This window comes from Cynara cardunculus, unplaced genomic scaffold, assembly GCF_001531365.2.
Source record: "Cynara cardunculus var. scolymus isolate 2C unplaced genomic scaffold, CcrdV1 Un_Scaffold_7098, whole genome shotgun sequence".
Taxonomy (NCBI): domain Eukaryota; kingdom Viridiplantae; phylum Streptophyta; class Magnoliopsida; order Asterales; family Asteraceae; genus Cynara; species Cynara cardunculus.
In genome coordinates, this window is record NW_020203342.1 from 13,189 (window position 1) to 20,737 (window position 7,549).

Genomic DNA, 7,549 nt, shown 5'->3' on the forward strand with positions numbered 1-7,549 from the left:
TATATATATATATATATATAATTATAACTTAATATATATATATATATTAAATAATAATAATTAAATATAATTAAATTGATTTGATGTTTATGACGACACAATTTTCAATGATTCCACACCCCTACTAAGGGAGTGCCATTAGCACTCCCCCTTCCATATTCATAGAAAGTGATAAATATTTATTTAATCTCTTAATCCTTCTAAAATTATGATTTAAAACAAAACGATGGATTTATAATTGTTCTCGTATTTGCGTAAATCACATATGTTGTTGTATTTGTGTAAATCATATGTGTTATAGTTTGAACCATTCTTTATATATAGGGGGGTTTCATTAATTTAAGAACTCATAAAATTGTGATAACCTTGAGAACTGAGACATCATATGTTATTTTACATGATTTTTGTTTCTATTTATGACTTGGATTTAGTGTATTCATTAACATATATTTGTTTGACAATATGAACATTTTTTATGTCTTTATGAAACAAAAAATACAACTAAAAGGTTTCACATTATGAACTGTATACATATGAAACAAACATATTGTGAAACTAATATAAGTTAGTCAATATATTAAATTCTACCATTACATAAAAAAACCCATATGAAATAATATGTTACAATAATAGTTATCACAACAATCATAATATATTGGATTCTTAAATGAGTAAGCTCGTATGTATATGTGTGTGTGGTGTGTGTGTGTGTGTGTATATATATATACATGAAGGAACGTGTGAGAATAATATGAGTTAAAGTAAGAAGCGTAAGACAAGATTTGGACCCTTGATCATTTTTAATCTGGCTTCCACCCTATGAATGGCGCTTGATATGTGAATTGATCAGGTGTATCTCATTAAGGTTGATCCTCAATTATGATTGATTCAAGGATATAAAATTCTCATTGGAACTCAATCTTATATATATATATATATATATATATATAAGAGAGAGAGAGAGAGAGAGAGGAGCGTTCAAACGAAAACCGCCTCCATTTGTGTAAACCGTGTAAACCAATCTCATCCATCTATTCTCTTGATCAATGGTCAAGATTAGTTTACTTTATTTTAGGAAATTAAAAATATATATATATATATATATATATTAAAATTTTATTTTATATCAGCAATAAGGGTAAAATGGTAAACAAAAATACATTCTATTCAAGACAACAGTATCTTTCATATCATATTATAAATGAAATTATTTTATTTTATAAAGCAATATATTATTTTTACGTTTAAATAACATCCATCAAAAATATAAATAAAACACACCATATTCAATTCTATATAATGAATCGTTTCAAAATTTGAATTACATTATATGAACGACATTGGTTTCAAAGTTTCATCAACAAACTAATCAACGTAATACTGATCATATTTCGTAATTTTCATTATACTGGTAGATGGATCTGTTACATTTATATAACGAAATTTTTTCATTGTTTACTGAGTTTATAAAATTTTATAATACAACATGAAATAGTTTCATTGTCTTAACTGTTTACTGCGTTCATAGAATTTTATGATAAAACATGAAATTTTACTCATGGTTTGATGCGTCATTTGTTATTTCATGATATTGATAATGAACTTTATTCACTTTTCGCTAATGTTACAGCCTTTGTATTCCTTATCCTGAAATTGTTTCAATGTTCTTCACACAACCATGTAAATATGCACCCTATTCATTATGAAATGATTTCAAGACGCACCGGTTTCATAATGAATCCGTTTCAGCATGTAATTATTTCATTACGAACCGCATGCATTATTCACCCGTTTTATTTTGCATTTCAACGTCACTGAAACGGGATTCACCATCAAACCAGTTCACTACTCATTGTTCAATTACGCATGAACCAGTTTCACTTTCATGAAACTTGTTTCATGTAAATTAATTTCTTTATTTCGCTCTTGATTTGATGAACTCATTCCTTTAAGCCTTGCAATCATAAAGATTCTGGAGCATATTACAGTCTTCAAGATTCTGGAGCAGTTTCTTCATGTACCCGTTTCATCATGCATTATTTCATGATGAACCAAATACATTATGCACCCGTTTCACTACTCATGTTCAATAACGCCATAAACCAGTTTCACTTTCATGAAACTTATTTCATGTGCATTAATTTTCTTATTTCACCTCTGATTTGATGAATTCATTTCTTTAAGCTTACAATCTTCAAGATTCTGGAGCAGATTACAATCTTCAAGATTCTGTAGCAGATTCATCATGTACCCGTTTCATCATGCAATTACTTCATGACGAACCAAATACATTATGCACCCGTTTCATTTTCCACTTCACCTACTAAATGGATCAACTACACCATCAAAGCAACGGGTTCACCATGAAAATGTTTCACTACTCATGTTTTATTTGCGACATGAACCAGTTTCACCTTCATAAAACCTGTTTCATTTGTATTAATTTTTTTTGTCCAATTATGATTTGATGAATTCATTACATTATGGCTTACAATCTTCAAGATTCACCAGCAGATTCAATTGCATCATAATATATTTAATTCAAATTTTAAATATTTAAATGTTACCATTTATAAAATTTTCTTAATTAAGATTTATTAATAATTTCCATATTTAATAGAAAATATTGTAAATGACCGAAATACCCTTATTGATTTTATTTAATTAGAAAAAAATAGAATTTTCCTATTGGTCGAAATTAGTTTACACGGTTTCTTAGAAATGCACGGTTTTCATTTGAACGTGCCCCTATATATATATATATATATATATATATATATGTGTGTGTGTGTGTGTGTGTGTGTAGACGAAATATTGTGTGAGAATGAGAGTTAAGATGAGAAGCCTACAAAGGGATCTGGCCCTTGATCACCTTTAATTTGAAACTCCCCCATGAATTGTGTTTGATACGGGGATTGATCTAGTGCATCTCATTCTAATGTGCATCCAATGGTGGAGAATTCTTCTTACGCTTCTCACCTTAACTCTCATTCTCATCGGAACTCAACTATATATATATATATATATATGTGTGTGTGTGTGTGTGTGTGTGTGTGTAGCCAAAGATTATTTTAAAAATGGTAAATATTTGAGAAGTAAGAAGTAATCCTAGCCCTTCATACAGTCAAAATCGGATTTGACTGGTTAATAGTTAAGACATTGACTAATCAAAAATTATGGCCATGCAAAAAAAAAGGGTAGCTCCGTAACTTTTACAAATAAGTGCCAAACAACTTCATGTATGTACTTATGTGATTTACATATGAACTATATGTTCAAATGTGAACTCATGTAAATCACATATGAACTAATTAATTGATTCACATATAAACTCATGTGATTCACATATGAACTAATTAACTGATTTATATATGAACATGTGGGTTCACATATGAATCAGTTAAATAGTTCACATGTGAACTAATTAATGGGTTCATATATGAACACATACTTCATTTGGGTTCACATATGAACTTTTTTACTGTCTTTTTGTAAAAGTTACGAAACTGTCCTTCTATCTTTCGCATACCCATGCGAGTAATTATTTGTTTCTTCAAAGTCAAAGCCGCAAATGTTGACCCAATGAAAGGCTAAGATTATTTTTTTACTTCTCAAATATTTAATACTTCTCAAATGAACCTCGCTCCCCTCCCCCCACCCATACACACACACATATATATATATATATATATATATATATTATAAGCATTTGATAGAAACTCTTAAAAACCATTTTTTATACATAAGGTACTGTTTATTGATGCATATTACTTAAAGTTCAAAATTACAAGTAGATAATGTAAAAATACAACTTATTAAAGCCTCATTCTTAAATTCGTGTAACTAATTGCAGATAAACATAATCAAACACTGGATAAACATTTCATTTTAAATATAAAAAATCTAAAATATAATTAGGATAATCATTGTGTTATAACAAAATACTTAATTATTATCTTTATAAAAAGTTATATTATTAAATCAAAAATAAATTAACCTAAACTAAATTATAATAAAAGAATTGAATTAAATAAATTACACAACAAAACAAGAACCTTTAAATAGTTAATTTCGATTTTTTTAAAATCTTAAGATAACTTCAAACTTATATTTTATTAAAAAATAAAAACATTATCTTTTTTTCTCAAACCCACATAAAACCGTATTATAACATCGATAAGGAATTAAATAAAACAAAACATTACAATCGAAATTTATCTCGATGTATTGCGTGAGTACCCTTCGAGTATATATAAACTCATTGGAAAAAATAACAAATAAAAAAATTTAATCAAATGAAATTATCTTGTTTATTGTTGAGTTATTAAATATGTATGTTCGATTAAATATTTATCAAAGATGAAGAAAATGATATTCCACCCTAAATTATAATATATATATATATATATAAATATATATATATATATTATTTAAATAATTAAGTAGTCATTTTAAGTTTGTCATAAAAATTGAATAAATATATCGACAAAATAATTTCTAAAAGATTATGAAGAAATGAAAAGATTTGTCGTTTAATCCCAAACAATAAAAAAACGAAAAATAAATAAATTAAAAAGTTCTCAAATTAGAATTGGAAAAATCAATAAGAGCCGGGAGAATTCGAACACTGGATTTTGGATTTACATTCAATCACCACTTACACCTTTTATAATTCTATTCTTTTAAGGTTATTTATATTATAATAAGAAGGGATGTCCACCGTTGGATCGTCTTAATTAAAGATCAAACTTAAATAGATACATCCGATCAATTCCCATGATAAGCATAATTCATGAAATGAATGTGAGATTAAAAGTAATCAATGGTCCAAATCTTTTCTTATGTTTCTTATTCTAAATGTTATTCTCACATGAATTTCTTTTGTATCTATATATACATACATACATATATAGAGGAGCGTTCAAATGAAAACCGCATTCATTTGTACAACATACAAACCACCCTCATATGTCGATTTCATTGTTTAATCTTTTGAAAAAAAATTCATGAAATTGTTTAATCATGTGAAATTGTTTCATATAATACTTTTTTTGATGAATTTGTTTCATATATGGTTATGAAATTGTTTCATATAATATTTAATGAAATTTTAATGAAACTGTTTCATGTATTTCTCTAAAATTAAAATAATGAAGATAATAATATCCATGATTAACACCCTCCACAATAAAAATGGTTAATCAACCTCTCATAATTACAAAAAAAATGAACAAAATGAAAAACTATGATTGGTTGAATGTGGTTTTCACGGTTTGTACAAATTGAGTGGTTTTTATTTGAACGCTCCCCTACATATATATATATATATATATATATATATATATAGAGAGAGAGAGAGAGAGAGAGACTTGGGATCACGTGAGACCAGACTGTTTTCGTGAGACCCGTGAGACCAGCTTTTTACACTTGAAACTTCACAACAAAATGTTGTGAAGGTAACATTCACAGTATTTTTGCTGTGAAGTTTCAAATGTACAAATGTGGTCTCACGTGTCTCACGTGAACCCAACCCTATATATGCATAAAGTGGTAGCCTATGATTTTATACAGACAAACAAATAATAAATCAATCGATAGCTTCTCGATAGAAAATGAAGGTGRTACGTTATAATTTAACACACACATACACATACCAATTCAGTGAATGGATTCTCGACCTTCTCGATCGGTCTCGATGGGTTCTGGATCGGTCTCGATGGGTTCTCTATCGCTCTCATTGAGTATTAGGTTACGGTGATGAACAACGCAGTGCCTACGATGTTGAAGAAGGTGATTTCGAGTTACGGACTTATGGTGTCGAATTGTTGCATACACTTGAACGTACATAAATACTCATAACAAATATAACACATATATGTCATTTCACGTAAAAAAAAACAGTTAAAACGGGAAGAAAAAAAACTATATTGAGATATATGTCGTATCGAAGAGTATGAAGTTCTCGTTTTTTTATATAATTTGTTTGATTAAGAAAATGATCCTAACTTTATTAAGGGGTTGTTTACCAAACGCTTACCCGGGTAAGTGCTTATCAAGTAACATTGTCTCACCGGATGAATATGGTAAGAACTAAGAATCTTACCCGGTAAGAGCGATACAAGGACCAAGAGTCTTACCCGGTAAGTGAGGACGACGATTCTTACCACAGTAAGCACGCATACCGAGTAAATTGTTGCATACGATGTCGTTTTGGTGGACTAAAATCTTATCCGGTAAGTAAATAATAATATTAAATTTTATCGATAAACACTTACCCGGATAAGCATTTGGTAAACGGCTTTATTAAGTCATACATATCACTAGAAACTATATCTTAAAACCATTCCGTATGAATGTGACCATAAAATCGAATAGGTGAAGGTGAAAAGTGGACCCAAATTTCAGATGCACAGAAAAGTGAAAATGGAGGGACAAAATAATAGTGGACATTCATTATGCATTCACATTATTGTCATGCCTTTTTCTTTTATATCTAAACATAAATTAATTTAAATTATTATTTAATAATTAAAATCACATAATTAATTATAATAAAATCTGAATTTTATATTTACTCTCAGAAGTTAATTTTATTATTTCAACAACCCCATACCAACTTCTGAAGGAATTTAATTATTTCCATGTTAAAAAAATTAAAAATAGAATTTTCAAAAATTATAAAAAAAAATATTAACTTGGATATTCAACCCGTTATGTGAGCCGACTAATTTTATAATGACAACCTGCTTTGTGGGTAGCCTAGAGTCACCGCATTTGAACCTCCATGGCCGCATTTGAACCGCATTTTGTAATTTTTGATTATCGTCTTATTATTATAACAAATAATTTTTAACCATTATAAGTTTTATGATTATAGTTTTTAATTATATAAACAACAGTGTCTGTGGGGAGTAAAAGGTTTATGATATGTGCAGGAAAGAGAAAACTGATGTCTCAAAATCAGGAACTAGTGAAGAGGTTCATGATTGTGGTTGCACTAATTATTTCATTTTTAATTAAATAAGTGACAGTTTTACCCTTCATTATAAAGAGAGAAAATATATTCACCTCATAATTAAGGGTGGAATGAGAAAGTAGACATTTACTTTTGAAATAAAACATTTATTTTGGAACAAACTAAAATACGTAGATATTTATTTTGGAACAAAATGAGTATTTTTAAGTCAAAATAATCAAATTTGGATGTATTGGTAAAAAGTTGCCTCAACAAAACTATTTCATCAAGAAAATACATAGTTACTTTTATATATATAGAGAGAGAGAGAAAAAAAGCGCTTGGTTCAAATACTAACCAAGATTTTTGTGTTAACTTTGTTAACCAATATTGGTCATTGATTCTTACAATAAAGGGTTGTGATAATCATTATAAAAAATTAAATTTTTAAATTTATAATTTTAAAGAACATATGTGAACAAAGGGAAAAATGATATTTAGGTCATTTTCTTTTTTATGTAACTCCCATATCATTAATTGGGAGTTACAAAATCAAAAAATCTCATTATTTTTATTAATTTATTTTTGTTAATG